Source organism: Equus asinus, chromosome 11 (assembly GCF_041296235.1).
Source record: "Equus asinus isolate D_3611 breed Donkey chromosome 11, EquAss-T2T_v2, whole genome shotgun sequence".
In the NCBI taxonomy this organism is placed as follows: Eukaryota; Metazoa; Chordata; class Mammalia; order Perissodactyla; family Equidae; genus Equus; species Equus asinus.
In genome coordinates, this window is record NC_091800.1 from 19941225 (window position 1) to 19959134 (window position 17910).

Consider the following 17910-nt stretch of genomic DNA (forward strand, 5'->3'; position numbering starts at 1 on the left):
ACTTCACTACCTCTTCTCTCACCTCAGATCTGCACATCCTGAGAATCTCAGATGTAAATCAGACAGATTCTCCCAGCCTTCCACAGGCACTTGAGCTTTCCTCTCTCTGTTGAGTCATTGCCACTGGTTCTTTGTCTTTGCTTCCTGCAAAAATTTGTTGATATTTTTCACTCACTGATGTCTCTGATTATTTTGATTTATACTTAATTTTTTTTACCCATATTTAAATGGAATCTTGTGAAGGATGGAGAACATCACACGAGGCTGGTCTACTATGCTGAGTCAGGAGCCTTTGCAGATCTGGATGTTGATGAGATCCCACTTGTAGCAGTGTGAAGTGGAAATAGAGAAGGTAGAGCCAAGGCAGGAGGAGCAGTTGGGGGGCTGTCCCTTCTCCGGTTCACAGTCAGCTTCTAGAGAGCGCAGTCTGTATTTACAACCTCTACGTTTTCCTTTCTGGTCTTTCTTTCACCCACTTCAGTCTGGCTTCTGTCACCATCACTCCAACTGAATCTGCATTTTCCCAGTTTACCAGTGACCTCCTGGTGGCTACATCCAGTGGACGCCCATTAGTCTTTATCTTAATTGGTTCACAGCAACCTTTTCTTTAAGTTCTCTCATCTTTTGATTTCTGTGCTTTCTAGGTTTTTATTGTTGCTGTTGTTTAATCTTCACACCCTTTTTCCATCTATCATTAGATGTTGAACGGATCCAATGTTTTGTCATCGGCCACCTTCTATTATACTCTTCCCTCTCCTTTGATCCCAAATTTAATTCCAGTCTATTTATTTTTCCTGAGGTCCAGATTCCTGTGCCCGTGTAACTAATAGGACATCTTTATTCTGATTTCCTTCAGGCATTTCAAACTCAGTACGTTCAAAACTAAGAGCTGTATTACCTCAACCGATCTGTTTCTCCTTCTTTATTCCCTCTTTGCATAAATTATTCCACCATCTCCATGGGCAGCCAAGAAAGGAATCTGAATCACTTCTTTAATGATTTCCTTTCCCTCAAGTTCCACTGCTAATCAGTCATCAAATTTTGTTGCTTTTTCCTTCCTAAACTTCTCAGGCAACTTCTCAGGCATTTTTTCCTCCTCTTAAACCAGGAGGCCAAAGCCTTAATACAGGTCCCTGTCACATCCCTACTTAATTACTGTGACAGCCACTTAATTTATTTAACTGCATCCATTCTATCTCCTCCCCAGTCGTTTCTCCATAGCTCATAATAAAATTACATTTTTTGTTATAAAATACAAGCCTGATCACGTCACTTTTCTTTTGTTTCAGTATCTCTTGCTGCATAACAGATCAACCTGAAACGTAGTGGCTTAACAGAATAATAATAAACGTTTGTTGATCTCATCATTTCCATGGGTCAGCCATTCAGGCAGGGTTTAGGTGAGTGTTTATGGTTCAAGGTCTTTAAAGAGATTGCAGTCAAGATGTTGGCTGGGCTGCCGTCATCTGAAGGCTTGACTGGGGCTGGAAGATCTGCCTCAAAGGTGGCTCACTCCTATGTCAGGGAAGTTGATGCTGGTTGTTGGTCCTAGTGCCTCCCCACATGGCCTTCTCCACAGGCTGCTTGAGTGTCCTCATAGCATGGCTAGTGGCTTCCCTACAGTGACTGATCCAGGAGAGAAAGAGCCACAGAAAAGCCAACCTTCTTATGACCTAGCCTCAGAAGTCACATAGCATCACTTTGTGCCACATTCTATTCTCAGAAGGGAAGGGAGGGGAATTATGCTCCAACTTCCAGGGAGAAGGCTACAAAAAATTTCTCAGATGTATTTTAAGCTCATCACACCTTCTGAAATTTTTCAATGCCTTTTACAATATTCGTACCACTTTCTGCACATCCTTATCCTTCACCTCTGCTGAACTCACAGCTGTGTGAACTCACTGTGACTTCTCTATGCCCATGCCTTGGTACATGCCATTCCCTTTGCTTACTTCTTTACCTGGCTAACACCCTACTTCTTTACCTGGCTAACATCTACTTATCCTTCAAAATCCTAATCAAACATCAACATTGTCAAAGTCTCCTTGGTCATTTTTCACCTCCACCACTTGCCTTCTACCAATTAGACTTAATACAGTGCACTGTCTGTTTTGCCCTCCTCTCTTTTTAAACTATTTCTCCAGATCTATAAGGTCAGCCTAGTATTTTTTATCTCTGAGTCCTCATTGCTTAGCACAGTTCCTGCCACATTTGTGGCAATACCTGCTGACTAAAATAAAGGTGAAATCCATTGATATTAGTGCCTGATCCCCACAAAGGCCAAAAACACACACACACACACAAAATAAAGTGCTAAGAATTTTAACCAAGTCAGTGGCAGTAGGAATGAGAGGGGGGAAGGATTTGAGAAAAATGCAATGACTGGATATAGGAAAGAGAGAGAGAAGAAGGAAGCAGGATGATCTGGGAGTGTCTAGTTGAGCTGTTAGGTGAAGAGAAAAGAAGAATGAATTATAGGGGAGAGAAGAGAATGAGTTTGATTCTGAAGATGCAGATTTTAGTATACCCGTACCTCATCTATAGACTTACTGCAGAGGTCTTAGAAGACAGAGTCTGAAAGTCAGGAGAAAGAGTGTACAGAGGTAAAGGGGAGAGATGTTGTCTGTACCTCAATTTAGTTTATTTTTTGGGATACAGAAGGAATTATAAAAAAAATGTGAGAGGCCCACGAGGTGGCATATTGGTTAAGTCTGTGCACTCCACTTTGGTGGCCCAGGGTTCGTAGGTTCAGATCTCAGGCGTGGACCTACACACCACTTATCAAGCCATGCTGTGGCAGCCATCCCACATATAAAATAGAGGAAGATGGGCACAGATGTTAGCTCAGGGCCAATCTTCATCAGCAAAAAGAGAAGGATTTACGCCAGATGTTAGCTCAGTTCTAATCTTCCTCACCAAAAAAAAGGGAGAAAAATCTTGTCAAATAAGAAAAGAGGCAGAATAGTTGTACGTTTCCTAAGTTCACAAGGGTAAAGAAAAAGCTGACAACATTTACTGCCCATCATTTCCTGGGTGTCACTCACACCAGGTGTTCTGAACAACTCTAGGCACTGTCCTCTTGGGCATCATTCATGAAGTCCTGTGGGTGAAGCATTGACCACTCCCTATTCCAATATATAGTGGTTTCTAGATTTTTACAGTTTTCAACTGCTGTGTCTAATATACTGAAGCTCAATTCAATTTAATTCATAACTCTAAAGCACCACTTAGAATTATTGTTGATAAACCAATCAGTATGTTGACTTGCCCCATATTACAAGTGCATCTTAGGTTATTTATTATTGATTTAAAAATAAGAACATCGTTTCTTTTTTTTTTTGATCATATAAAATAAAACTATTCCCCAGAAGTGACTGAAGTTAGTTTGTCTATAAGTGACACCCTCTTCATTTGGCGTAAGTATAAGTAGGAGGGGAAAACACATGCATTTTTGAAAATTAGTGTAATTCTGCCACCATCCTATGAAAAATTTGGGTAATGTATAAACAAATTTTGGGAGAAAATTGGTTTTTCGGGCAATTCACTTTGTTCCCAGTCAGTATTTTTTTTCCAAAATTTTTGTTTTTAAGCTTGGAATACATTTTAGAAAGCTCTCAGATTCTATCTCCCATTGGAGAGCCTCTCTCCATAGAAACTCTAAAAGAGATCAGGCCTCTAACCATATCGGCAACTGTGAAAGAAGTCAGCTGTGTAAGCCCGAGTGAGATATATCAAAGCACCTTTGATCATTTTATTAGCTATTTCACTCTTTCAAACGCTTGGGCGAGAGGTTATAAAGGATTGTGTTACTTTCGCTGTGTGCTTCCTCTCATCCTGTCACTCCTCAGCTGCTGGCAGGGATGGCTAAAGGCAGATGGCAGCCAGGAGGAGTAAGTGTGCATTCCCCCTCTTCGCTTGAGCATTTTGGTTACACAGGGACTTTAGGCAAACAGGAGTGTTTATGTCAAACTAAGCCTCTGTCTGACCTCCTCAGTCTGTATCTCACTGAAGAAGCAGCTCTTCGGTGCATATTCTGGAGAGTTATGTGTGCTCGTAAAACCATGGTGCCATTCACGAAACTATCAGCTCCTAGTCATGAAACAAAAACACCTGTCAAGAGTTTTATTTTAACTTGTTAATGACACCACAAATAGAGGACAGTGCCATCATTTCAGGGGACAGTTTTACACAGCAGGTCTCTTCCAGGACATTCAGAAGACAGCAGCCTGCCTCCGGTCACTAATTAGAGAAGCCCCTCCATGGACACCATAAATCAGTTGTCCTCTGTACACAAGGAGCCTCTGCTAACAGACGTTAGCACCAAGTCCAAACCCACGGCAATCACCACTGCCCAATAGTTCCTGGACACGGCTCATCGCTCAGCAGATAACTCCATATTTTCCTCATAGTTCTGAGATGATAAAGAGGCTTGTTAGGTAGCATTTTGCCTATTACACTCATAGACACAACCTCTGGTGCTCACGGGACTGGGATAAGTTTGGAGACTAACTCAGAAAAGCACACAATCCTTCACTACACCAAATCCCTGAGTTTCTGAGAAATATGGAGCTAGATTTGGGGTTTTCTGGCAAATTCCACCTCATTTAACAGGCCTCTGCCAACCTAACAACCCGACACACGGTGTACTGGGGGCAGTGTTGGGCCTGCCCTACTGGGTAGAGACAGTCAGCCCTGTTATTAGCTTCTTCTTCTTAGGAGCCATCCCTTGGAAGGAATGTCAGCAATGGAAATGATGTTAGGCACTGCTGTGGGCTGAATTGTGTCTCCTGCAAAATATATATATTGAAGCCCCAACCCCAGTACCTCAGAATGTAACCATATTTGAAGATAGGGTTTTTAAAGAGGTGATTAAGTTTAAACGACGTCATTGGGGGACCCTACTCCAATATGAATGGTGTCCTCATAAGAAGAGGAAATTAGGACACAGACCTAATTAGGATACAGGGGAAGAGCATGTGAAGGTACAGGTAAAGACAACCACGTACAAAACAAAGATAAAGGCCTCAGAGGAAACCAACCCTGCCAGCCCCTTGATCTTGGACTCCAGCCTCCAGAAATGTGAGAAAATAAGTTTCTGTTGGTTAAGCTACCCAAGCTGTGGTATTCTGTCATGGCGGCCTGAGCAAATTAACACAAGCACTTTCTAAAGTCTCTTATAAAAATACGTTAAACAGATTGTGACCACCAGGTGATCAGCACACTTCTCTAGAGGAGTTGAAAGAGACAAGAACAGCGTTTCCTTGTTTAGGCCACACAAAAAGTATGTTCAGCTTACACAAAAAGTAAGTTCAGGTTTAAATGAACTGGCTGCAGAGAAGATTAGTAATAATACGGTGCAATAGATGAGTAGATTTACTAATGTTTAATGAAAGTAGCTTTTTTAAAAAAAATAAAGAGAAATACCATTTAAAAAATTAGGGGGAAAGTGTTTTCTAACAAAGTTGTTTTAATAAGTTAAAATGGTTAAAACTATATTTTCTATAGAATATATAAAATATATTTTATTTATATAGAATACATAAAATATATAGAAAATATAAAAATATTTTCTATGTTTTAACATAGGCAGGCCTTTTGTAATAAAGAATGAGTTACAGCTTCATGAGACTACTGTTAATTTTTTCAACACGAAGTTATCCCGTTACTACTTGACTTCATAGTTCTTTCGTTCTCATCTTAGATGTTTGCTGCCTATTTTCTCTGCTCGGTGCTGAGCGTGGAAGAGGAGCGAGGCCTGCCCCACCCTCTGACAGCTCCCACCACGTACAGCAGCGTGATCCCTGTACAAAGTGCCCTTGGGCATCAAGAAGGGAGAGAGAAGAGTCCTCTGGAAGAAGTCAGGGAATTCTCCACTGAGACAGGGATGAAAAGAATGTCACTGTGAAGAGAACCACTGTGTGATCCAGTGAAAATCATTTAACTTTCAGCCTCTGGTGCCTCTTCTGTAAAATTGGGGATAAAAATGCATTCCTTATAGAGACTTTAGGAAGAGTTTGTGTGGTAAGAGTATCCAGCACCTAATTTATACTCAGATTTTCTTCCTTCTCTGTAGTTTTTCTCCTCTGTATTCTTCTCTTCTTTCTCCTTCTTCCTTCCCTTCCCTCGCCTCTTCTTTGTCTCCTAGCCTCCTTCTTCTTAGCGTGATCTTATAGTCTTCCTCCCCCTTTATCATCTATCAGGCACTGTTCCAACAAAAAGAAACCTAATTCCCACCAAGGCAGTGGTGAATCAGAGCCATTTAGGTACTTGCCAAAACTGCAGCCAGGGCTTCTCTTGGCTAGGCCTAATTGTACCTATCTAAAAAGTAAAAATAAAAAAATAAGTGAAGCAGGAGATTCTGGATACCCAAAGACCCAGCCACCAGTCAAAGTGCTATTGTTCACATCCATTTAATTTTTATTCCAAATCCTATTCTACAACCTCATGCCCAGCTTGTAACTAACATGTTAGTACATTGGTTTCAGCCCTCTACTGGAGGGATTTCTCTCTTTCTTTCAAATGTCCAAGGAGAAATATACCCCCAAATGTTTAGGATGCATATTCAAATGGTCTGACATAACAAAACATTTGTTTCCAAATGAAGTAGATATTTGAACCCATTTTATAACCTCTTGGAGTATAAATGGGTGGATATGGTAAAGGCCAATGAACACATCATCTCCTTTAAGACTGGAACAGGCAGAGCTCTCTCTAGATTTTTTTTTAAAGTAATATCAAACAGCAAGCCAGCATAATTTTGTGCAGTGATTTCTCACAGGAACTTTGCAAGCATGAGCTAATCCATTTGTTTCAATAAGGAGAAATTTATCTTTCATAGAAATTCATCGTCTGATTTATTTTAGTGCAGTAGGCACCATCTCCATTTGCTAATTTCTCTTATTTCCCACAAAAAGGGAAAATTCATTGCCAGTCTGATAAATGTTAAGGAGTTTTAGGACTATAAAGGGAAATTTGGCTAAGGATTTTCCAGAAGATGTGAGTGTCAAAAATGAGGAAATTTATACTTAAAAAACTTTCTACATGATATTTCAAAATACCACTAAAATAGTCTTCATGGGGAAAAAAATCAGAATTTTGTTGCACTTTGTTATACAAGTTTTATGGTGTAATATTCTTTTTATTTTGAATTATGTATTTTGGGGAGTAGGGTGGGTTGGAGGAGACCTGCAATCTTGAGAGGCTGGGAAAGGCCTTAATCTGACCATACCTGGAATCGTTATCAAATTGGTAAGTCCAAAGCTGCTTAAAATAATAGTTTTGCTTTTAGATGGAAATATATGCTTAGAATTTACAGGGAATATGGGGAGAGCAATGTGGTGCAGTACTGGCTGCGGACAGGAGCTGTGTGTGAGAGAATAAAAGAGACACAAAGCAGTGAGGCACGTTAGAACAGATTCTTCAGAGCAGAAGATAGGAATCTTGGTTTCAATTACCATGTGTTATAATGGAAAATTGCCCTATGACCCTAGCAAGGAGCGTTAATGATAATTTTGATTACTATTAAAAACAGATTTGAGTAGAACTGAATTAGAGATGAGTTTTTCAAAGAAAAAGATAAAATCACGAATGTAAATGATCATCAGGGGAGCACAATTATTCCCCAAAAAGGGACCATCCATGGAAAGCCACTGGGCTCTGCTGCTGTAGCCCCGTTCCCTGGAATTTCTTCCACCAGCACATAGATGTCAAGTGCTTTGAAACTGAAAACTGGAATCCTCAGTAATATTGTTGTGAGGGTTTGAAACATAAGAAGAATGCTAATATTTTATAGTGCTTATTATGCATAGCCACCCTTCTAAATATTTTATATTAATTTATTTAATGTTACCTGTATGAGGTAGATACCAACTTTTATTATCTCATTGTACAAATGTGGACAGTGACGTACAGAGAGCAAAAGTAATGTGCTCAATGACACACAGCTGGTAAGAGGCAGAAGCGATAATTGGACCCAAGCAATATGGACCCCGAGTCCACTTGCTTAACTACTTAGGTATTCCACCTCTCCGTAGGTATAAGACGCGTATTCTTTGGCAATCATGACAATGCACAGCAGATTTTCTGGGCCGCCCTGTTTTCAAGCAGTCTGCTCTGCATCCACACAAATCCCAGTATTTCAGACATTTTCTGTCAGACTCAGCAAATCTTTGTGTATGTTTGTCTGAGAATCTAGAAGTTCCAATCACCAAATTTAAATGTCCCAATAAAAGCTATTCTATAATTTTATCTACCTTTGTGCAAATAAAATGTTTATACTCATAATTCATTGGTGTGAAAACATCCAACTTCAGTGGACCTCAGTCTCCTCATCTTTAAAATGAAAGTTTTGGACCGGATGAGCTTCCAGCGTCAAGATTTCATATTTCACATCTGTCAGTTGCACCCAGGTTCGGTCTCATTTCTGCTGAAGAAGCGTGTAATCAGCCTTCCGGGAAGCGATTGTGAAAATCCATTCGTATCCTCTAAGGTTCAGGGTAGCGCATTCCTAAAGGTGATTGAGTCTGCTCAAATTAATGAGTCATTGGCCATCTGTAACTCTCCAAGGGTTAATTACTAACACCATTGTTAAGACTGTAACCTGTTTTGTTTTGTGCCTGGGGAAATGTTTTTGTGGTTTCACTATTAATTTGGCAGCAGCTGATATTAATTCAGACCATATATTACACTCATTGGTCTTTCATGACTGCTGTTTCCCACAGGCAACCTGATTAGCCTACCCACAAAACAGCGGAGAGGACCCAGCTTGTAAGACAGCAGATGAACAACACTCAATGAATGGGCTTTATGTACTAAATGGGGCGTGAGGTTCATTGTGCTCCCTATCCCAGACAAGAGGACTTGCAACAGAGAGAAGAAATAAGTCATTTGAATAAACTGGAAGAGATAAAAGAAGAGTTCGAAATCACTCAGCCAGTTAAAACTAATTTAACACCTTTATTGAGTTTAGGACTTTCTGCTTAAAGTCCTTCAGTAGACTAAATATCCAGAGGGTTGGTGGAGAGGAAGGAACTAACATTTACGGGCATCTAATATGTGCCAGATATTGTGCAGAGTCTTTAAGATGATAAAATAATAATAATAACAAACACTAGTATGTGCACAGTTCTAATTGCTTTATGTGTATTAACTCATTTAATCCTGACATCAACCCCAAGGAGTAAGTACAATTTGTATCCCTATATTCTTTCTTTCTTTTTTTCCAATTATTTTATTTAGGTCATAATGGTTTACAACGTTATGTAATTTCAGGTGTACATTATTATTTATCAGTTTCTGTATAGATTGTATCGTGCTCACGACCGATAGTATAATTTTTGTCAGTCACCATATATATGTGCCCCTTTACCCCTTTCTCTCATCCCCCAACCCCCTTCCCCAGGAGGTTTGTATAAACGAGCTCATAGGTGAAGTAGTTCATTTTCTGATAGCCTCTTATCTCCATTAGCCTAAACATGTTCCATCCCTTTCCTCTTCCCCTCCTAAGTTATTGTTGTCACAAATTATTCTGTTTTATGTTGTGAGTTTGTGACTAAATTGAAGTGTTTATAGTTATTTTTTATGCTTTCTTTCCCTTTATCTTTTATGTTATAATTAAGTACTTGCTTACCTATTCTCATAAAGAGGTGGAATTTTCTGATTTTGTCTGTCTATTTATCTCCTTGCTCAAGGCTTTGTAAACTTTTGCCTTTTTGTTTCAGGTATGACAGCATCCTTGATCATTTCTTGTAAGGGAGGTCTAGTGGTGATGAACTCCCTCAGCTTTTGTTTATCTGGGAAAGCTTTTATTTCTCCATTGTATGTGAAAGATAGTTTCAGTAGATAGAGTATTCTTGACCAAAACATTTTGTCTTTCAGTATTTTGAATATATGATTCCAATCTCTTCTAGCCTGTAAGGTTCTTGCTGAAAAATCCACCGAAAGCCTAATAGGGGTTCCTTTGTAGATGATTCTCTTCTACCTTGCTGCCCTTAATATTTTTCCTTGTCATTGACTTTTGTCAATTTTATTATATGCCTTGGAGATGGTCTTTTTGCATTGATGTAATTAGGAGTTCTATTAGCTTCATGTACTTGTAAGTCTAGTTTTCCCCCCAGGTTTGAGAAGTTCTCAGCTATTATTTCTTTGAACAATTTTTCTGCTCTTTTTACCCTCTATTATCCCTCTGGAATACCCATAATCCTTATGTTGCATTTCCTGAATCAGTCAGATATTTCTCAAAGAATTTATTCATTTTTTTTGTCTTAGTTCTCTTTCCTCCATCTGAAGCATTTCTATATTTCTGTCCTCTAAATCACTAATTCTGTCCTCCATAAAATCAGCTCTGTTGTGGAGATTTTTAAGGTTTCTAGATTGTTTTTAATTTCATTTATTGTGTTCTTCATTGCCAGAATTTCTGTTTGGTTTTTTAGAGTTTCAATCTCTTTGGTGATGTATTCCATCTGCTCATTAATTTTATTTGTGATTTCTTTGAACTGTCTTTCTGAGTTTTCCTGTAACATTGAGTTTCTTAGTTGTCATAAACTATTTTGATTTCTCTGTCATTTAGCTTATAAATTTCCATGACTTCAGGATTGGTTTCTGGAGACTTGTCATTTTTCTTCTGCCCTGAAGTGTTACTGTAGTTTTTCATGGTGTTTGATGAACTGATCCTCTGCTGAAGCATTTGTAGTAGTATCAGGTCACAGATTCCACCTGCCACCTATGGCTGTGTTTTCTGAACCCACCTTACCTGCTGGAAGCTGTGCTGATGGGCTCATCTGTGCCTGCCCATTGGCTGAAGCCACTTGGCAGATCACAAACGAATGCACAGGCGGTCTGGTGCAGAACCGCATCCTTGGTTAGGGACTGGCTGAGCTGGTGCACTAGGCAGGAGGGGAGAGGCACTTTCTTTTGCATGCACAGGCCTGCTCTGTGCTCATGGGAAGTCACCTGGGCTGCTACACTTGGGGGGGGGGGTGCCTGCACAGTGGCTGAGCCACACTACTCAGTGTGGAGCATTCCTGTGGGCTCAGCTGCAACTCCAAAAGTGAAAGTGTTAGCATACACTCTTGTTTGTGCCCGTGCTTTCTCTTATAGTCGTGTGAGGACCTGTGACCTAGATTGCTGCTGCTGAGGAGGGAAAGGGGATCTGCTTATGTCCTCCCACTGCTTCCTGGGGATCCAGTACCCCCACATTCAGATGTATGGCTGCATGGATCTCTCAGGTGTCCTCTTGTACTTTGTAGGGAATCCTCTTTTGGTTAATGAATGTCCACTTTGTTGTAACTTAGGAGGGAGAGACTAAGGGAACCACTTACTCTGTCATGATGCTGATGTCACTCCCTATGTTATTGTTTTCAATCTGATAATAAATGTAAGACAGAGCCAATAGTATCCCTATTTTTCAAATGAGACATTGTGTTTCAGAGAACTTTATAATTTGGCCATGGTCCCACAGCTGATAAATGACTAAGGCAGAATTCACACTTTGTCTGTCTGCCCCCATAGTTGCATTTTCCCTGCCTTATCATGAATCCTGATTCTTTTGAAAAGCTCTACCTTCTATCTTGTATCTGAGAATTTCCAAGTTGGAAGGGACCTTCATGATCCTATCTCATTGCCTTTCTTTTTTAGAAAACCATTGCTTCCTTCAAATGGTTAGCTGGTCTAAAACCTGAGTCTCTGACTACTTGGCCTAAATTACATTTACTTTTGTGATTGCTAGTTCATAGAACTCACACAATTCTAAAACAATGATTCATAACTTGGTGTATGCATCAGAGGGCTTATCTGTGGAGCTTTTAAAAATAGAGATTCCCCACACCACAGAAAGACTTATTGAATCCAAGTTACCTAGTCAGCAAATGTGTGATTCTGATGTCACTATAACTTCACCCAGTATTGATATAACTACTTGCTCTAAACTCCTAGAAACTAAATTTTAAGGTGCCTTATTCCCATCAGAATTACAGTGGTCCAGGCCTCAAAACATACCAGGACTTCAGTAGAATAGGCAAGTGAAGAAGCACAATCAAACACTATGGGACCTGACTCAGTGGTTGAGTCAGCTGTAGATCTGGCCCATGAGAGAAGTATCCAGGAGTTCATTGGGGGAAGGTAAACTATGGAGGTTAGCTTCAGTTGTCCCAGAGATCTTTAGGCAGTGGAGATGCTTGAAGTCAGGCAGGCGGCAACATTGCAGTTCTGCATAGTCTGAGTTAGAACAAGTCCCTAACAAGAATAGGGATCAAAGGATGAGTCTATACTCTGAGATAAAGGGGATTTTCAAGGAAGAGGATAGTTATTAGGGCTTCTAGGATTTGGAGAAGGCCCTCAGCTCCATAGAGAGTTTTTAGTACTAAGGAGGAACCAAGCCAGAAGCTCATTGTTCATTTTTTTCATTTAAGCACCTATTTCTTTCTCTAAGTATTGATCACCAATTAGGCCAGACACTAGAGTAGATGGCTTGAACATTCTATCATTGTAGTGGTGATTATACCTTCTTTCCTGGCCATCCAGCACATTTGAACACCCTTCCTATATTTAAAAAGTCCCTTACTTTATGATTCTAAGGACACATGGAAGCTAGATACTCTATTTTCTAGCTTTCCTAGCGTCCAAGTTACAGGTTGCGATTTAGAGCCTTTCAATTAAAGATCAACCAGGGTTTCAGGCCCTCTGCTAGGCAGTAGAGATAAAGATCAAGAAGACATCATGTATTGGCTTAGTCCACAACAACCTCAATGGTACAGAGCCTGATGATATACAACCATGTTGGTCAAAATTGGCTGAAGGATTATGTGGAGTTGAACTTGTATGTGTCCAGTGTCAGTACGATAGCTGGCCAGGCAAAGGAGGCACTGACAACAGTGAAGAAGACTAAGCATATGCTATTGCATGTGCCTATCCTAGCACGGTTGTCACAATCAGCAAATTACATGCAAGGAGTGGAAGATAAAAAGAGGGAAAGTAATGGGATACTCCTTTTTAAGTGAACAACTTGGAAGTTACACAATCACTTCTAAGCACATCCCACTGACCAGATTCTAGTCACACCTCACTGCAAGGGAGCCTGCAAGTTGTAGGCTTTAGCTGGGCAGCCACATATCCGTGCATCCTTTGTTATATTGTGTAATCTATTGAAAAATAAATTTCAAAACCTATAAGCCACCTGAGTTTTAAAATTTCCATCCTGGCTTTTGAAAATCTGGGACTTTTATCTCTCTAGTTCTATCAGACTCTCAGACAATAGGACACTCCTATTCTGATCCAATTCCCTGACAAGCTACAGGCGGTTTGTCTTAATGTCACACTGCACCACTCAACATATCTGCTGTTTGCTTGGCCTTACTGTCACTCCTTGACCTTATATAAAGTGACATTTGACCTGTTTATTCTACTTCCAGAAGAGTACACTCCCTCTAGGGCGTCAATGGTAGAACTTGTGATGAGTTCTACACGCCCTACCTGTAGTCATTGAGGAAGCAGAAGATTTTTTCGTTGTGGCCCATCAGTCCACATGTGACATTACTCAACCAATACATACAAACACTTGTGTGCTAAATGGCAGGTATGAGATTCATTTTGGGAGAAGTTCCTCAGTTCTCTACCCATGGAAACAACATTTTATATTATGTCGTGATTAGCCCTTCTGTGCTTTCTTCTATCATTGGGAAGTATAGTCTAGACTTGGAGGGCAGTTATCAAGTTCCTTTTCATGCCTTGACATGTCTGTACCAGAGTCCACCTGCATTTAAGCTTAAACTGGAAATATTAGGGGGATGAGAAGAGAAAAAGAACTGAAAAGCTTGGCTACTCTTGTTTTTCCAAAGACAATTTAGTTTCACAAAATTTATGACATGCTTCTAACAAAAGTCTATATAGGATCTTACATTATATATCCTGTATATTAATTAATATTTGTAATTACATTTGTATTATTTGTAATAATTTAATTTGTAAAATTAATTTGTAATTATTAATTGTATTAGACAATGACCATTCTTTTTGATGATCAGCATCTGAACCTCATTATATATTAGGAATTCCTTACCTCTTTTCTGATTGGAGCCAGGAGCAAGTGGTAGCAATTTTTCTAGACATATTGTAAGACATTTGCATGTCAGAGAGTGGAAAATAAATCTGAAAAGAATTCAGCGGCCTACCACCCCAGTGAAATTTCTAGGGGCCCAGTGATGTAGAGCATGTCCAGGTATCCCTTCTAAAGTAAAGGATAATTTGTTGCATCTGGCCCTCAAGGATATCAGGCCCTAATACCTGGAAACTGTGAATGTTACCTTACATGGTCACATTTTTGTAGAAGTAATTTAATTAAGGATCTTCAATTGAGGTTATTATCTGCCATCACACGTTGTAAGAGGAAGGCAGAGGGAGATTTGACAAGCACACACAGAGAAGGCAATGTACAGACAGAGGCAGAGACTGGAGTAATGTGGCCACAAGTCAAAGAATGCCAGCAGCCACCAGAAGCTGGAAGAGGCAAGAAGAGTTCCTCCCTAGAGAAGAGGGAGCAGACCCTGCTGACACCTGGATCTGGTACTTTTGCCCTCTAGAACGTGAGAGAGTGAATTTATGTTGTATAAACCACCAAGGTTGTGGTTATTACAGCAACCACAGGAAACTAATACAGATTTTACTTTATTAGTAACTGAACATACCACATACCAGTAGTTCACTTTCCCATTCTCTCTAGCAGCTAGGGCACAAGCGTGTTCAAGGCAGAGGCATCCTGGAACTTGAGTCAGCAGTTTCTGATACAAAATGTTGGGAGTGTAGAAAATCCTCACTCTGGCAGCAATGTGGGTTATAGTAAAGTGGATTTTCTAGAGCAAAAGTGCCAGGCCAGTGAGGTGGGAATATCTTGGCATCACTTCTGGCTGCACAACTTCCATCTAAGCCTGGTTCACCTGACTGTCCAGTAATTCTATAGGCTACTGATGTCCTTTCAATACATCATCTTTCTGATTATACTGAACTGAGTTGGTTTCTACAATCTAAGTAAAACCCTGGTTAATATATGGCTTGCCATTTGTGTGAGTAATTTCTCAAAACTTTCTCTTTCTCTCTCTCGATAGAAATATAGATATGGAGATATGGATATAGAGATATGGATATACACACACATACAAACTTGACTCTCTCACCTTTGAAAAGGAGATGTGAAAGGCATACCAAATATGTTTTTGTGACTAAATGCATTAAGGATACTGTTTTCCTGAATTCAAAGAAATTGTTTACAAGAAGACTTTGATTTTTATCAAAGATGGAAGAGTTCAGTCAAAAGCAAAACCACTGCTTCTCAGAAGGAGGTGGAGCCTTAAGAGGATACAGACAATGAGGAAGATGGTCTGGTGTAAGAGCCCTCGGGCTCAGATGTACCGGCGGGTGATAGATCTTGTCCTGACAGCCAGGCCCAGGGAAGGATGGAATGCTCCATAAAAGCTGAGTCCCAGTCCCAAGGGGAAGCAGTCAGAGGAAGTGCCAGCCCTGAACATACAACTGAAAGCCTGAATCCTAACTTACCCTGTGTCTGTCCCTGGGCCAACCCCTTCTCAGGCACACAGCACAGTGAAGTCACAGGAAAAGTCACAAAACAGAATTTAGGGAAAGGGAACTCATTTGTGTTAAGTGTTTGCCAGGCTCTTCACTAATAACTCAGCTTCATTATTGAAACAGTCCAATGATGCAGATATTGTCATTAATATTCTGAAGAGGAGGAAACCAAACTTCAGGATGGGTAAGCACCTTCCTGGAGGTCACAAGGAAAGCTGTGGATTCCACACCCAGGCCTGCCCTTCTCCAAACCCATACTCTCGCCTCTATGCTCAGCTCACCTGCTGCCCTGTCTAAGGGGCATGATGGGAGTCAAGACTCATTTGCAGATAACTTCACAAAATTTCTGAATCTAGGAAGAACCTTAGGATAAAGACTTCTTAATTGTAATACCATCAAAATGGTCTTTTTGTTCTTATGTAATAACATCCACACTCATAAATAAATTAGTTAAAAAATTAAGACATTTCTTTGTTAAAAGAAATATATCAATTAGTAAAAAATAATATGCAGAATGTATCGTTTAGTTTAACAAATTAATTTGAATATCAATTGGTCTAGTTGTTCTCATACACTTGTCAAAAATGACCTCCAAATATCCATAAACATGTAACTCCTCAATTATATCTCTAGCCCAGATTCTCCTCGGTGATAGGCGGAATTACAAAGATGGCCCCCAGGATCTCCAAATCCTGGTTATTGAATTAAACACTAATATAGAAATCTTGCTCCACAGGTACTGTTGTGAAGGGATTTTGTATATGGAATTAAAATGCCAAGTCAGTTGACCTTAAGATATGGCGATTAGCCAGCAGCCTCCACTCAATCAAGTAAGCCCTTAAGAAGGAGACAGGGATTTTTTTGGCCAGTGAGAGAAGTGAAAGTGAGAGAGATCTAAAGCATAAGAAAGACTCCGTGTGCTTTTGCTGGTTTGAAGAAATGCAGGCAGCTTCTAGAAGCAGAGAGGACAGCCAGCATGGAAACAGTGAACCTCAGACCCTCAACCACAAGAGACTGAATTCTGCCAACGACTTGAATGAACTTGAAGCAGATTCTTCCCCAAAACTTCCAGATTAGAATGTAGCCGGCAAACACCTTGATTCCAGTGTGTTGAGATCCCACGCAGGTGAACACCTCTGGTCTTCTGACCTACTGAACTGTGAGCTACTAAACGGGTGTTGTTTTAACTGCTAAGTTTGTGGTAATTGTTACACAGCAGTAGAAAACTAATACATTCTCCTAAGCTCCAAATCTACTTATCTACATACTGGACTTCTTATTCTTCCAATAAATATTTATCAAGCACTAATTTGTGTGTTACAACTTGGGCTACATCTGTAAACACGAGAGACATGACCCTGTCCTGTGGCCCTTCTATTCTATTAGAAAGAATAGACATAGTCACCTCAAACTCAGCATTCTCTCCCCTTCCTCTTCCTTTTATGTGTTCTTTCTCAGTGGATACCATCATGACATTCACTCAGATGTCAAGTCAGAAACCTTGGTGTCTCTTCTCTCTTCTTCCTCCTCCATGTCCAATCAGCCAACCAGTCCTATTTATTCTACTTCTCTAATAAGCCACCTTATTTCCAAACACAGCTCCTCCCTTAGTTCACACCACCAACACCTCTCACTGCAATAGCCTCTTACATGGCCCCCCAACTTCATTCTTGATCTCTTATCTGTTCTCACTGAAGCCAGAGTAACTTCCCCAAAGCACAAATCTAGCCATGTCACTCCCATGCTTACAGATGCTGTCAACCGTAACAATAGCCAAACCCTAACCATAACCCGTGGGTCACGTGACACTAACCACACAATGCCCCTTAAGTCCTTTTTCTTCTTATCTCTCCAGTATCTTGTCACTTGCATCCTTCCCCCTATAGCCACTTCACCTTTCAGCTATACTGAAACACTCAGAGCACCATTTTCTCCCCTGGCTTTCTGTGTTTTTGCCTCTGCATAAGAAAGCTCCCTCCCCCCACCTTCTTTACCTTTCTCTCTGTCTTTATTTTCACTTCTTCTGGGAAGACTTCATGCCCTTCCATGTGCTGCCTGACACCCTATACACAGCCTATTATCACACAATGTCTGTTCAGAGGACAGTTGATTTTATTAAGCAATATTCTGAAGAGCAAAATTGATTAACTCGAAGCCTTGCTGACAGTTGCATTAAATCAAGAGCTAAAGTGATTTGATTTATCTCAAAACCACCTCATTTTTCAGTGTGTTTGTTGCATCCATTAAATTGATCATAAAAGACTTTCCGTGAAAATTCTTTCATTCCATGATATATTCTGTATGCCCATTCTTTATAAGGCTTGAATTGAAATAAAG